The sequence below is a fragment of the Triticum urartu genome, chromosome 2 (genome assembly GCF_003073215.2).
Source record: "Triticum urartu cultivar G1812 chromosome 2, Tu2.1, whole genome shotgun sequence".
Taxonomy (NCBI): domain Eukaryota; kingdom Viridiplantae; phylum Streptophyta; class Magnoliopsida; order Poales; family Poaceae; genus Triticum; species Triticum urartu.
In genome coordinates, this window is record NC_053023.1 from 616872255 (window position 1) to 616889033 (window position 16779).

The following is a 16779-nucleotide window of genomic DNA, read 5'->3' on the forward strand; positions in this document are numbered from 1 at the left end:
AGGTCTATAAGTCTATGAGGAGTTTGCTATTTATAGAGAAAGTCGACCCCTAAAAATGAAGTTCTTCGACTGAAGACTTTGATATTCTGAAGACTTTCTGAAGACTTTGAAAGTGAAGAAATTGGTGTGACCTTGAAGACTTGGTATTCATTCGAGGAACATGAAGCGTGAAGACTATTGTTTTCGTAGTTTCGTTTTCTCTTTCTTGAGTCATAGGAAACACCGTACTATTAAAGGGGGTCGAGAAAATACTAAGGAAAAATTTCCATGTGATGCTCAACTCAAAATCCTACACCTACCAATCCCTTCGAGTGAAGCCATTGGAAATCTCATACAGTTCAGTCAATTTCATCAGTGACAGAGACGAAGTTCTTCTGGTCTCTGAGGAATTTGTTCTTACTGAGGAGTTAGGAATTCGCCAGTGCGGATTGCCTAAACAGTGAGGAACATGATAGCCCTGAGGAATTTGAACCTCAAATTTCCGACCGTTGCTGTGCTGCGCGCCAGCTGTCCCAAAATATCTTATCCACCTAACGGTCATATCATTGAAGGGCATTTATGTCTTATCATGTCGGCTGCTCCCTAGGCTATAAATAGCCACCCCCTACAACCACTAGTTGGTTGGCTGCTCCGAGAGAAACTGACACTTTTCATTTGAGAGCAACCCATCCTCCGAGGACTTTGAGCGAAAATCATCGAGTGAGGAAAAACCCAAACCCAAACACCTACAAACCCAAAGTGATTGAGCATCACTGAAGAGATTGCTCCTGCGTGGATCCGACGCTTGTTACCTTTGAAGACTGTGCTTCTTCCAGACGGTTAGGCGTCATGGTCGAGAGCATCCAAGAGGAATTGTGGATCGCCGAGTGACCGAGTTTGTCAAGGTTCGGAAGTCACCTGAAGACTTACCACGAGTGATTGGACGAGGTCTGTGTGACCTTAGTTCAAGGAGAATACGGTGAGGACTTGGTGTCCCGAGCTGCGTGCTCAGGACTGGGTGTCCGGGACTATGTGTCCTCGAGTTTAAATACTCAGCCGCTCCAACCAGATGTACAACTGAGACAACAGTTGGAACTGGTCTACCAAATCATTGTCTTCACCAAGCCAACTGGTTCTATTTCCTCAACTCTTTCATTTCCTCAGTATTGTGTTGTGTGCTTTTCATATCTGTGTTTGAAGACTTTGTCTGAAGACTTTCGTTCAATTTCTTCAGTCTGTTTGTCTTCATCCTGTGTTATCCTGTGATTACGCTTTTTGTACGGTGTGCTTGTCTACATTTCATCATGATGACCATGCTTGTGTTCTGCTATGTTTACTTCTGAGTACTTATTGCACTGCAAGTAGTTCTTCGCTAAGGAATTTTCTCACTAGCAAATTCCTCAGTGAAGAATTCATAAAAATCGCCTATTCACCCCCCCCCCTCTAGTCGATATAACTCACTTTCACAGCCGTAGCGGCTGGCGTCCACGAACGGGGCGCCGGTGGTGGGCGGCATCAAGAACAGTGACGGGCGCCGCATCTGGTGGGGCGTCCCGGGCCGCACACTCCACGAGGTGCTCGCGTACCTCGAGGGCGGCAATGACCCGCCGTTGGCATACCCTGCCGCGGCGGCCGTCCCCCCCCCCCCACCCGCCAGAGCGCCGGGCCATGGGTGCCCAGGAGGTTCGGCTCTTCCTTGTCTTCCTCCTCTCAGTCCTCCTCCCGCTCCTCCTCCCACTCTTCCGACTCGCCGACGCTGTTCGGCGTCAAGGCCGAGCCCGCCGCGGAGATGCCGCTCGGTCGGCGCACCCGCAGCGCCGGCATCGTCATCAACAAGGGCGGCAGGCGCGCCTCCTCCTCGGCTCCTCCGCGCTATGTCAAGCCAAATACGGAGCCGGGGCTCGCCATCGTCAAGTCGGAACCCGGGCTCGCCGGTGGCGTCAAGGAGGAGGAGCTCGATGATGCGGCGGCCCTCAAATGGGCGCGCGATGACTGGGCCCAGCTGGAGCTGGAGCGCCAGCGCCTCGCCTACGAGCTCTTCGAAGCTCAGCGTCGTGGCCGGGACGAGGGAGGCGTCGTCGTCCTCGACGACAGCGATGACGACACGCCGCCACCACCGGTCCGCCATGGCGACGCCGGGCAGGGGTCCAGCAGGGGCGGCTGCGCCATCAAGAAGGAGAAGGTCGGCGACGACGACGAGGATGGCGGCGACATCAGCGACTTCGCCGCGCTCAGCGACTTCTTCGCCCCTTAGTTGGATTATTTTAAATAACTTATGTAACGTCGAACATGTCGAATATATGTCAAGTTTGCCGAATTTAGCCGAACGTTTTGTCCAATTTGTCAAACTTTGCCGAATTCAGTTCTTTTTAAAAAAATCCGTGCCTGGGGGCGATCCTTGGGCGAGCGGCTGGGAACCCGCTCGCCCCTGTGCCGATTTTAGCGCCGGCTCGCCCCCAGGGGGCGCGTAAAATCGCCGCCTACGGGGCCAACGGTTGGAGATGCTCTAATCCCCAAGCTGTTGGGGAATGTAGCATAAATTCAAAATTTTCCTACGTGTCACCAAGATCAATCTATGGAGTCATCTAGCAACGAGGGAGGATTGGATCTACATACCCTTGTAGATCGCGCGCGAAAGCATTCAAGAGAACGGGGTTGATGGAGTCGTACTCGTCGTGATTCGAATCACCGATGATCCTAGCGCCGAACGGACGGCACCTCCGCGTTCAACACACGTACGGAACGGAGACGTCTCCCACGCCTTGATCCAGCAAGGAGGAGGGAGAGGTTGATGAAGATCCAGCAGCATGACGGCGTGGTGGAAGTAGCGGGATTCCAACAGGGCTTCGCTAAGCGCTGCGGGGGGAGGGAGATGTGTCACGGGAGGGAGAGGGAGGCGCCAGGCCTTAGGTATGGTTGCTCCTCCTTTTCCCCACTATATATAGGGCCAAGGGAGAGGGGGGAGGCGCAGCCCTTGCCCCTTCCTCCAAGGAAGGGTGCGGCCAAGGGTGGGGAGGAGTCCATCCTCCCCAAGGCACCTCGGAGGTGCCTTCCCCTTTTAGGACTCTCCCCTTTTTCTCTTCTCTTGGCGCATGGGCCTCTTGGGGCTAGTGCCCTTGGCCCATATAGGCCAAGGCGCACCCCCTACAGCCCATGTGGCCCCCGGGGCAGGTGGCCCCACCCGGTGGACCCCCAGGACCCTTCCGGTGGTCCCGGTACAATACCGGTGACCCCGAAACTTGTCCCGATGGCCGAAATAGCACTTCCTATATATAATTCTTTACCTCCGGACCATTCCGGAACTCCTCGTGACGTCCGGGATCTCATCCGGGACTCCGAACAACTTTCGGGTTACCGCATACTAATATCTCTATAACCCTAGCGTCACCGAACCTTAAGTGTGTAGACCCTACGGGTTCGGGAGACATGCAGACATGACCGAGTCGTTCTCCGGTCAATAACCAACAGCGGGATCTGGATACCCATGTTGGCTCCCACATGTTCCACGATGATCTCATCGGATGAACCACGATGTCAAGGACTCAATCAATCCCGTATACAATTCCCTTTGTCTATCGGTATGTTACTTGCCCGAGATTCGATCGTCGGTATTCAATACCTAGTTCAATCTCGTTACCGGCAAGTCTCTTTACTCGTTCCGTAACACATCATCCCGTGATCAACTCCTTGGTCACATTGCGCATATGATGATGTCCTACCGAGTGGGCCCAGAGATACCTCTCCGCTTACACGGAGTGACAAATCCCAGTCTCGATTCGTGCCAACCCAACAGACACTTTCGGAGATACCTGTAATGTACCTTTATAGCCACCCAGTTACGTTGTGACGTTTGGCACACCCAAAGCACTCCTACGGTATCCGGGAGTTGCACAATCTCATGGTCTAAGGAAATGATATTTGACATTAGAAAAGCTTTAGCATACGAACTACACGATCTTTGTGCTAGGCTTAGGATTGGGTCTTTGTCCATCACATCATTCTCCTAATGACGTGATCCCGTTATCAATGACATCCAATGTCCATGGTCAGGAAACCGTAACCATCTATTGATCAACGAGCTAGTCATCTAGAGGCTTACTAGGGACATGGTGTTGTCTATGTATCCACACATGTATCTGAGTTTCCTATCAATACAATTATAGCATGGATAATAAACGATTATCATGAACAAGGAAATATATAATAATAACCAATTTATTATTGCCTCTAGGGCATATTTCCAACACAAGCCCCCACCCAAACAATGTCCACATGAAGTTAAAGACGAGGTGAGTAGCTCGGTCTTGCATGATCTAAGATGGAAGATGCTAGGGTTCGAGATGGATGATTCTAATTTTCTATGAATTGATGGATTAGGTTTGCTAGGGTTTGGTTTAGACTCTAGTATATGATCTCTTTTCATGAATTCAGAAGTTGAGCTCAAGCTAGTACACTCTTGCAAGAAAAAAACAGAATGGATTCAGAATCCTTGTAGAAATAATATAAAGTGTGTTTTTTCTGGTCAACATATTGCAGGCTACATGTATAAGTTGCTACTGTTTTAGGGTACCATGCTATGATAAGAAAAATGCTACTGCCACTATGTCCAAAAAAAATACATATACTAGAGTCCAACTTGCTACTGCCACTATATATGTCAAATTGCTAATGCACTACATACGTCAACTTGCCATTGTCACTATGTCCAAAAAAAATACACCAAAGCTAATACTTCATACTTTTCTCCCTCCCTCTGTTTTAGATGCAAATTCATAAGCACTAGTGTTAGTTTATTCTTTATCCAGATTGTATGCAAAAGACGACGGGTTTCGTCCCCTTTGCCATCTTGAATCAGAAAGTCTTCTCTCCCTCGTTGCTAACATGAGGTCGGCCCAGCCATTATTGATTGCTTCAGATCATATGTAAGATTCATCGGGTTTTCGCCTTCTGTTTTTTTGCTGCACCAATAAACCTCGAAATGATAAAATAAAACTGTTCGTAATATCAAAGAATGTTCGTGAATTCATAAAATTCCATGAATTAGAAAATTTTGATTCAATTTTAAAAAGAATATACTAAAAAAGTCCAAAAATATGATATTTTTTAATTTCAAAAAATGTTTAGGAGCTAAAAAAATCACCAATTACCAAACTTCACAGAATTGGCAAAATTTCAAGAATTCAAAAAAATATTAATGAATTTGAAAAATTGTTCGTGAATTTGTAAAATGTCCGTGAAGTAAGAAAAAGTTCAAGAATTTGAAAATGATCGACAATTTAAAAAAAATGAATTTGGAAAAACATACACGAATTGAAAAAAAGCACAAATTTGAAAAAGGTCAAGAAATTCCAAGAGTGTTCATGAATTTAAAAAGTACATGAATTCAAGGAAAGTTCATGAATTTAGAAAATTTGTAATGTAAAATTTCATTGATTTGAAGATATTCTTGAATTTAATTTTTTCACAAATTTGAAAAATTGTTTGCGGATTTCCAAATTGCTCATGAATTTGAAAAGTGTTCAGAAATTTTAAAAAATATTCACGAATATGAAAACATGTCAGTGAATTCATAAAAAAGGTTTGCTAATTTTTAAATAATGATCATGAATTTGTAAAATGTTCATGAATTTAAATAATATTCGTGGATATTGAAAATGTTGACTAATTTGAAAAAACACCGATTTAAAAATGTTTCAAAAATGGAAAATAATATGTCTGAATCTGGAAATTTTTCAAGCAATTTGATGAAAGAAAAAGAAAAATTAGGAAGAAACAATAAAAAAAGAAAAATAAAAAACAACAAGAAGAAGAATATAGAAGAAAAAGGAAAGAAAAAATACTTCTAAATTTTTTTGTTCCTATAGTGGCGGGAGACCCAATATTTTACGAGCATCACTTTTGATTCTTCGGACAGCGAGGGCGAAAGGTTTCAAAAGCTGTTCGTTGAACCATTCGACGAGTCCTCTTAGGTAGTGCTAATGAGTTAGCCCAGGACACATCTCACATTAGCGAGAAAAGGTTATTGCTCACAACAAGTGATATATGGCATTTGCGGCAGGGCAACTGCTCCGTTCAACCTGTCAACATTGGTGGTGATAAGTGACGCATTCGTGAGCCATCGAGATACAAGGTAGTAGCAATGCGGAGGAAGGCGTGAAATCATTAATTAAAGGATATCCCTGGCAAAAGTTACTCTTGTTTTCTTTGGTGGTGATAAGTGACGCATCTGTGAGCCATCAAGATCCTCGTAGTCCGACGTCCAACTTGTTCCTGAAGGTTGCCAAGTGCTCCAATATGGCCCCGATACATAAAAATGCATGATCAATACAGTCCCAGAGGTTGAAACATCAGTCCTGCCTCTACACATTGCATACGTGCTGTGTACTTTGCCATATGCCACGTCAGCGTGACCCTGTTCGTGAGGTTGGACCCATCCGTCAGCTCGATGCGCTGGTTATTTTCGACTGGCCATGAGAAATAGTTTGAGAGTTATAATTACAGTATAAAAAAGTGTGAAAGGGGTTTCACTGTTTCGAACCCGCGACCTCCGCACCGGGGCTCCCTGTGCCAACTAACAAACAACGTCCGTGCTTGTGGTTTCTGTACCCAGGCTCAGCTGCACCTGTGTTGACAAAAAAAATCAAAACAAATACTAGAAAAATTCATTGATTTGAGGATGTTCTTGAATTTAATTTTTTCAAAAATTTGAAAAATTGTTTGCGGATTTCCAAATTGCTCATGAATTTGAAAAGTGTTCAGAAATTTGAAAAAATATTCACGAGTATGAAAACATGTCTGTGAACTCATAAAAAAAGTTTGCTAATTTTTAAATAATGATCATGATTTGTAAAAATGTTCATCAATTTAACTAATATTCGTGGATATTGAAAATGTTGACGAATTTGAAAAAACACCAATTTAAAAATGTTTCAAAAATGGAAAATAATATGTCTGAATCTGGAAAATTTTCAAGTAATTTGATGAAATAAAAAGAAAAGGTAGGAAGAAAAATAAAAAAAGAAAAAGAAAAAACCCGAAGAAGACGAATATAGAACAAAAAGAAAAGAAAAAAAACTTCTAAAACTTTTTGATCTTGTAGTGGCGGGAGACCCAATATTTTACGAGCATCACTTTTGATTCTTCTGTCAGCGAGGGTGAAAGGTTTCAGAAGCTATTCGTTGAACCGTTCAATGAGTCCTCTTAGGTAGTGCTAATGAGTTTGCCCAGGACACATCTCACATTAGCGAGAAATAGTTATTGCTCACAACAAGTGATATATGGCATTCACGGCAGGGCAGCTGCTCCGTTCAACCCGTCAACATTGGTGGTGATAAGTGACGCATTCGTGAGCCATCGACATACAAGGTATTAGCAATGCCGAGGAAGGCGTGAAATCATTAATTAAAGGATATCCCTGGCAAAAGTTACTCTTGTTTTCTTTGGTGGTGATAAGCGACGCATCCGTGAGCCATCGAGATCCTCATAGTCTGACGTCCAACTTGGTCCTGAAGGTTGCAAAGTGCTCCAATACGGCTCTGATACATAAAAATACGTGATCAATACAGTTCCAGAGGTTGAAACATCAGTCATGGCTCTACACATTGCATATGTACTGTGTACTTTGCCATATGCCACGTCAGCGTGCCCCTATTCGTGAGATTGGACCGACCCGTCAGCTCGAGGCGCTGTTTATTTTCGAGTGGCCTTAAGAAATAGTTTGAGAGTTATAATTACAGTATAAAGAAAGAGCGAAAGGGGTTTCGCTGTTTCGAACCCGCGACCTCCGCACCGGGGCTCCGTGTGCCAACTAACAAACAACGTCCGTGCTTGTGGTTTCTGTACCCAGGCTCAGCTGCACCTGCGCTGACGAAAAAAATCAAAACAAATACTAAAAAAATTCAAAAAATTCCAATTTTTTTGGATGGTAGATAATTTGATGCGTGAGGGTCGCTGCAAATTTCAACTCATTTGGACATTTGAGCAGCTCTCTGCAGAAAAGACAAAATCAGGGTCTGTAAAAAGTTTACTGTTCACACACTGTTTTAACCCGATTTGTCTTTTTTGCCGAGAGTTGAAATTTGGAGCGGACTTCACGCATCAAATTATCTACCACACAAAAAAAATTAGATTTTTTTGAATTTTTCTAGTATTTGTTTTGAATTTTTTTTCTTACCGGGAGCAGATGAGCCTGGGCACCGATTTGGATTTTTGGAGAGATGTGCCCTTTTTATAGAAGTTGTTTGTATAAGAAATCTATATTTTTTTGAGGATCTATAAGAAATCTGAGTATACAGTATTTTTTTGGCTGGACGTGCCTGTTTTTATTTATTTATTTTAAAACTACGGCCCAGATGATTAAATAGAATTACAACGAGAGGAGAGGCGGTAGCACACGCGTACTTCCGTTACAACAAACGCAACAGAAGTTCTCTCAAAAAACATAAAACGCAACAGAAGGATCCTATTCCTACGTGAGCCACCGGCTGGAGTGTTGCATGCATGCTAGGATAGACGCGGAATAAATCATTTCTTGTAGAATAGCTCAACATGTTGCGAATAATGGCTTTGGAGCACGGGCACATTGCGCCTGCTATTTTTAAGTAAAAAAAAAGATGGATTTTTACTGCCTGACAAATTCCAAAATTTTATGTATATCCATGTATAGTAGTGTAATATAACTGTGCACAATTTCATCAATATACGTGCTTGCATGTGATAGATACAAAAAAGACAAATACATGGAAAAAGACTTGTTGAACAAAAGTTCGTTGAAAACACTAACATTAGTTTAAATCATAGATCATTTTTTTGAAAAGGGGAACATTTTTTAAATTGTTGAACAAATTTTGAAATTTAGAACAAGAATATATAACTGAGAACAATTTGAAAATCCAAAAAATAAAAAATTACAACTAATTTTTGAATGCGTGAACAAAAAATTGGAAATGGAAACACTTTTGAAAACTTCTAATATTTTTTGTATACTGTGACCAATTTTTGAAACTTCAAACAATTTTCGAAAAATGTGATTTGTTAAAAAAAGTTGAACTAGTTTTGAAAGCGCTAACAAATGTTGAACACTTTAGGCATTATTTTAATTTTTAAAAATTAAAATAAACAAAAAAGAAAGAAAAGGAAAAAGAAAATAAACAGACCAAACGAAAAAGAAAAGAAAACATGGTTCGAAACCATGTGCATCTTTTTAGGATCGAAACCATGTGCATCTTATTAGTACTAGCAAATACTAATGTTTTTTGCAAAAAAATACTACTACCAGCTTAATTCCCTAGCACGCAAAAAAAAAAAAATCTGTGCGTGCTACAGCAGAAAAGACAACATGATTTATATAATAAGCCATACATCCCTGGAGTAAACAGAAGAAGGGCTTTTTTTCTCGAGAAAACGTCGGCACTTTATAATCAAGCAACATAATTACAAAGAGTCTCTCGAATACATTCCGAAGTAGAAGTGAAAACACAAAGACCATTACAGCTCAAACACGACTTAGGTAAATTATGAGCTAAAACATTAGACTGCCAACGAATAAACTTGACCCGAGAAATTAGAATATTCGACATGCCATCTTTGATCTCCAAGACCACAGCACCAACGAGTGAGCGATCGCGAACATGGGAATTGATTCTCTGCACCAAAGAGAGGCAGTCGGAGGCGAATATCACCGAATCACGTCCCATCTCACGTGCAAGGTTAACTGCTCGTTGAAGGCCACATGCCTCAGCTAATTCAGGTTCAAGGCTTCCATAATTGGCTTCTCTACATGCAATAACAAATTGTCCATCAGAGTTGAGAGCAACCACACCTGCACCAAACTTACTTAGCTCAGAGAAGATCGCGGCATCACACATGAATAATACAGAACCCGGCGGCGGCGGAGACCAAGAGGTACTTGAGGCAATGCTCTCACGCCTATGCACAAGATCCGGTTTGTATAGATGCCGGGAGATCAAATCAACATAAGCTTTTATCTTAAAAACGGTACGGACAAGATGTGGCTCATCTTTATTGTTCCGAACAGAGTTCCGCGCCTCCCAAATATGCCATATAGTAACAGCCATGACCGTAGCCTGCTGATCCGAGGAACGAGAGAGGAAATCAAACAGCCACTGCTTTGGCAAAGAGAAGTTGAACCACCATAGCTTGATGTCGAAGGATTGCTTCACTTGCGACCAGATCTCATAAGCAAAAGGGCAAAACAACAGCGAGTGCTCGATTCCTTCCGTCCTCCCACAGAAACAACACATGGTAGAAGTTGGCACATGTCGACGTTGGAGTCGGATACATGACGACAGAAGAAGGGCTTTGTGTGGCGTCCTGCGCGCGGGATCGAAACCTGCCAACCCACATTTTTCTTTTTATTATTTCTCACCCCCATTGACATATGGGTCCCAGCAGACGTGGCCTCGTGCTGATGTGTCATAAGGAAGAATACGTATACAACATGTAGATTTTTTTTGCATGGTAATACGTGTCTTATTTATAACATAATGATCATAGTACAAGCCACGTACGTACCAACCTGGCAAAACTGAATAAATAGCAGAACGCTAGCCTTTACACAAAGAAACAACAGCGAAAAAGTAAAATTACAAACAAGACCAAAGAAACCTCTAAGCTTGACACCAACGCCCGTCACCTGCCTCTGGCACCACCACAGCAGCCACCAAAGGGATTAATGACGGATCACCTCCACACCCGAGCTCGATGCGGCTCCATCGCTGATAAACAGCTTTGCGGACCTCCAAGATGGCGCGCCAAAGTCGAAACCATTACCGTTGAACGAATCAGACTAGGCAACACCTGGGCGCGCCATCAAACTCCAGATCTAGCACCCCCACATGACTAAGACGTCGGAGAAGGAAACCATACCTGTCATGCACGTACCACGAACCCAGTAGACGATCCACCATCTTCCAGATGCCGTCGATGCATACCACAATCTGCATCCGCTTCTAGACTACCTCCCAAGCTCCGCGACGGCGATGGAGAGGACGCCGTCGCAACGGCAGAGCCCGAGGACGCAGGTCCACCACAAGGATGCCGCCGCCACACCATCCTTGCTTGAACAGATTAGATTTCAGATCCATCCCCAACCATAGGACCAATCGCCTCATTGGAGTATGATCTGAAGAAATTTTATCCAGCGCCTCCATTGCCGCCACCGAAGCCAAGATGATGAACAGCCTAGAAAACTAAGCTACTTTGACCTAAAACGATCCACAATCATGGATCCGGCGACCCCCCTCACCACCAACGACCTTGACGACCGAGGTCGTCAGCGGAGGGGAGCCGCTGGAGGACGGTCGTGGAGGAACTCCATGGCAGCGGCGCAGGCGAGATCGCCTCTTTCTTCGCTAGGAAGAAAGAACGATACAAATGACCCCATATTTGTTTGGTGTGGACGGTGGCGTGTAGATCCAGGACTGACGTTTCAACCTCAGGAACCGTATTGATCACGTATTTTCATGTACCGAGACTGTATTGGAGCACTTTGCAACCTCCAAGACCAAGTTGGACGTTGCCAGCGACTACGAGGAGTATAGATGCAATTATCTCGTGAGCCATCTGTCGCAATTAGAGAGATTTTATGAATTTCCTCCAATGTGAGGAGAGGTGAGCAGGTTTATTTTTGTTTTTTTGTTAGATTCAATTTTAAAAACAACTTATCTCTCGAACCATGCGTTCAAATAATGAACCGTTTCACAAATGCGTTTCTCGCGTTAAGATTTTTAAAACTAGACTTCATATTGATAGGTTTCCATGAATTTTTTAAATGAAATTTGTGCTTAAAAAATGTACTAACCCATGCCTCAAACAGTACTAACTCGTGCGTCAATTTTGTAGAGCTTGTGGATCAATCCATAAACCTAATCGGACAAAAAAATCTACAAAAAGCAGAAAACACAAAAAACAAAAATCATTTTACTTTGACACTCTGAGAGCATCTACCGCCGGACTTGGCAAATCTGTCACCCTTTATGTCCGCGGATGCGTCCGGGCATGCCGGTGGACGCATCTGGACGACCCCTCATATCTAGTGCCCGACATTCATATATCTCAAATCCGAACTCTTAAATCCATGCAATTCCATGCACATCTATCATACACACCAGTATCACACGTAGATAACAAATGTTAGTATAAAAAAAATACATATTTATTACATAGACTTTTATTAAGCTCTTTGGTTTTCATTGTGGGTCCACATATGCTCCACAAGATCATTGAGTATGAGCGCATGCACCGACGATCTCGAAAATTCTAATCCATCTGCAGAAAGTTTATAAGCTGATTTGCATCTTGATCTTTCGGGATTTGAAATTTTTCTCCAGGCGCTTCAAAATCCTGGTTCGGGCAACACCATCACCCTCATGCTCGACAATCATATTGTGCAAAATAACATAACATGTCATCAACTGCCACAATGTTTCTGATTCCCACATTATTGCAGCTCTCCTCCATATGTGGGCAAACTTGACAGTAGTCTTCAGGCATGTGCTCTTTCTAATCCGGACCATCTCACCAACGACATCTGCGGCAGTACCAAGTGCGAGCATCCTCAAAGCAGCCATGCATTTCTGCTTAGCATTGAAAGAAAGTTGGCCACAACAATCCCTTACGTGCTTCAAGTAATCATCGTGTGCCTCCACTCCCTCGATAATGCACAAAACAATGGTTTCCGCATGTGAAAACCATGGATTATCCAGGAAAATTGGATTCGGAGCAAAGTAATCCTTGATCGGTAGCCATGCTCTACACACCATATCCTAATTGACAACTCTTCTCCCTTTGATTGAGCCCTTGAAGTCGAGAATATGCTCCACCTGCCGGTCCATATCCTCTTCCATTCTCATGAGCATGATCATGTCCCCTTCTTTGTCCGAATCCGACCAATCGAAGAACTCGTCTTGAATCATTTGATCAAGCTCTGTCGGTCCATACTCCTCCGATGAAACATCATAATTCATCATTTTCCCTTCAAATAAATCACAAAAAATCGGGTCGAATAACGTGTCTACACAGACCGCAAGGGGCAACCTGAGAGTTGCCGGATGTACTGCGGTGGTGTTCGGGCCGGCGACGACGTCCCCAGTGGCGAGGACGAGAGAGACGACTGTTGTGTCAGTGCTGGAGGCGCAGAGGCTCGGAACGACTGCGGAGCAAGGGTGGTGGCGGAGCTGCGAGATGTCCGTCACGGAGGAGGAAGAAGAGAGGAGAGATCAAACGAATCTGGTAGGTCGACGGGGTGGATTTGGTGCTATTTATGATGGGGTAGCGCTGTCGAGTCCGACGTGACGGACGCGTCCGGGGGCGCCTGGGTGCCCCCATATCCGCTCCAGATTTGAGCTGTATATAAGGGGTGCCGGTTAATTCAGACGTTTGAGGCCAGTTTGAGAAGCCCGTCTGAGTCGCTTTTTATGACCGATCATTGGCCAAGCCGTCCGTCCGAGCGTTTAAGGCGGGTTTGGGACGCCGTATATAGATGCTCTTAGGACCAAAACATCACAAGCATTAGCTGTCCCTAAAGAAAAGAATGTACACTCATTAGCAAATATCAAAACAAAAATGCCTTATTTTGCGGGCACAACGCACGCGAGCTCATCTATTCTCTCTAATAATAGGAAAAAGAAAATAAAAAGCTTGTAATATGTTGGAAGGAAGGGGGGCCTACTGTCAGCCCCTTCTTCCCCAAACGGCAAATGAGGCAGGGCACTTTAGCAGCTACAGTACCGCGTTTCCTTAGACGGCGGCGCTCCACCCACTCCTCCGCCGTACCACCACTTGGGAAATATCTAGCCAGCCTCCCATCCCCACTCAATAATGCTGGTGCTCCTTCCTGGATCTCACAACAAGCTAGCTCAACGAGTCAACTGCTCCGGCCGGCCGGCGGGCTTCGTGTGTGCGCCTGCATCAATCCCCGCCCGGCTACTCTGCTGCCAACGGCACACGTCCGGTAAGTCCTTGCCTTGGATTCCTTGTACCTAGCCAATGTCTGTACCGATCTGGTACCTGCTAGTCACGGCGTAGTAGATCGATAGCCAGCGGCCGGCCGGCGGTTCATTGACGACCGCTCAACTGCAGGTAGGGGCGTTGCTCGTCAGCCGCACGTATGTAGGTATGCCGCCAGCGCTGCAGATTTATTTGCTCACATGTGCCGTGCAGATCTGGCTCGCTCTCGCATGGAGCAACATCCGCAGCTAGCTAGCTAGCTAATGTGCTCTGGCTTAGACGCCGGCCGGGCGTGAGAGCATCACTTAAAACTTAAAAGCCAGTAGATGCATACAATCACACTTGCATTACTTCATGAACAGATTCGGAGACCGTTTAAGATTTTTTAGAGGTTCCACTATGCATACGGAGCAAAATGCGTGAATCTATATTTTAAGATATGTCTATATACATCCGTATGTAGTCCATAATGCAATATCCAAAATGTCTTATATTTAGAAACGGAGGGAGTAATAGATTTATGCATACATCATGTGTGTTTAACATGTACGTATTGTTCATTGGAACAATTTTTTTTTACAGGTTGACATCTAAACATGTCCGATGTCATGGATGAAGGTTTATGGTGCGAGCGGGTGTTTAGAGACCATCAACTCTCTGTGGTGCGTCTCGATACCGCTACTGACAATGTTTTTTAAGGCAATGGCTTTATTGTCAGCAACAATAAAACCATCTGTGACATAGTATCATGTCAACATGTCGTCAAGGTGCTTCCCGTGGGTGGAACAATGGCTGTTTATTTCTTCAACTCCGACGGATTGATCCCACGCCGATACAATGCAAGAATAATTCGTACTGATGAGGGTCGGGATCTTGCTTGGCTGCGGGCTCAAGATGTCTATGAACCAGTGACTTGTCTGAGGTTCTTCGACCCACCATATGCTTCTGGGTGGAATGTTGTTGCGCTGGCTTATACCACATTGGATGGTTCTTCTGCTACTATTCTAGAGCCAGGGACGTATTCTGGTACAATAACGTAATGCACTCTTCCGATACTTAGTATCTCTTACTTACTAGAACATGGTACTAGTAGTATAATGTAGCATGAAAATTCCTTTTGTCTCTACTCGTGCTAATCATTAGAATATTTATTTATTGCAGCAATGAACCAGATGAAGTGTCGCTTACCTGCAGTTGTACATCTAAGCAAGGTGCATCAGGTTCACCTCTTATTTTGCCACGGATAGACAGGGTAGTTGGGGTGCTTGCCGGAGCTTCACATGCATCGGTATACGCTGTTCCTGTCACACATATAAGGGAGTTCTTAATAGAGTGGCTTGGTGGAGACGAAGACCTGGTAAAATCCTTGAACTTTATTGCAACATGTTTTATACTCGCTCCGCCTCGAATTACTTGTCTCTCGCTCACATAAATCCATTTGAGCCACAAGTAATTCGGGACGGAGGCAGTATCTAATAAGTATGTTTTTTGGTTTGACTGATTTATAACCTTTCCATTTCATACATTTGTTAGAACGAAGTACGAACTGCTGGGTTGGTTATGCTTGTCGCAAAGGGCCAATAGTACGATGAGGTAATGTATGGGTGCCCTTTCTCAAATTCTCATAAGAAAGACCGTTGTATGTCAATTGATACTAGTTTAAGACCAAATCGTCCTGTATTCAATACGAGTGTTGTATATGGAAGTATAGATAAAAGGCATCCATGCTAGTATGATACATGTGGTAAGCTATCTCAAAACAACAAAAATGTGCAAGTTTGCAAATTTACGCTTTAACTTAACCTGAAGTCTAAATAGTGCACGCACAACGATTACTTTTGACAAGCACCTGCTGCGTGCCCACACAGAGAAAATCATTTGTCATCGTTTATGTAAATAAGTATGACACCGTTTTTTTCCTCTTCCAGATCTAATATACTCTTTGTATGCAGGACTTGAACACTGGACGGAAACTTGGGGAGGAAGAACCATGAGAAGTTGTCAGAATTTATCCTAAAAAAAGTTGACGTGCGCGTGGCGTAGTTCTAGGTTTCATAGTTAGTATGCTGGAATGTTTTAATCCTAGACTTTGTAGCTAGCCATTGGCTGGGCTTTGCTCATTTTAGATTGTATACTGATCTACTACTTATTTCTTTCTTAACTTTGCTACCTTATTGTCTTGCGGTTTGAATTATGTCACCGTATTAATTTCTCTGTGTGTTAGACAAACATGATATGATTAAACGTGTGTTAATTCGTTCCATTGTTAATTGCAGTGCAGTCTCCTCTTTATATGTGGAACTAAATGAACAGCACCAGTAGAAGAATGCTGCTATATAATTTTAGACAGCCCAAACAGGGCAATGATGCTCCTCTACGAAGCTTGGCATATTACTACAGGCATGTATTGCTCTCCGCAGCAAAGTTCATGTAGAACATGTTTATCGATAAATGACATTTTTATTAACTCAGAATGTAGCATCAAACGGATACAAAGCATGATGAGTAACACCCAGAGTCCGCATAACAAGATGCACACAGCCAAACACGAACGTTGTGACAAAAGATAAATAAAAAACCGACATGGTGACAACATTAGTCATATCGGACCGACACTATGCCTATGTCAAATGAAGTGGTGGACCAATCCGAAGATTATGCTGCCACCGATGTTGGGTAAAAACCTCCTTGGTCACTCACTCCAACAGCATGCATCGTCTTGAATAACCGTTGGAACTTCGTTCGGTGTAGCATAAACCACATAACAAGTGAGTACCTACAACACGTGGGACAGCTTGAGGTGATGTTTTGGAATGCACCGAATGCTAATTT

The 16779-nt window shown here is 43.9% G+C and overlaps 1 long non-coding RNA gene across 1 annotated transcript; it reads left to right on the forward strand.

Moving 5' to 3' along the window:
- The first annotated feature begins 13728 nt into the window (after window positions 1-13728).
- LOC125533792 lies at window positions 13729-16215 on the forward strand. The gene is made up of 5 exons (XR_007294358.1): window positions 13729-13951; window positions 14530-14983; window positions 15109-15304; window positions 15481-15540; window positions 15900-16215. It is a non-coding gene; the product is annotated as an uncharacterized LOC125533792 (long non-coding RNA).
- The last annotated feature ends 564 nt before the right edge of the window (window positions 16216-16779 follow it).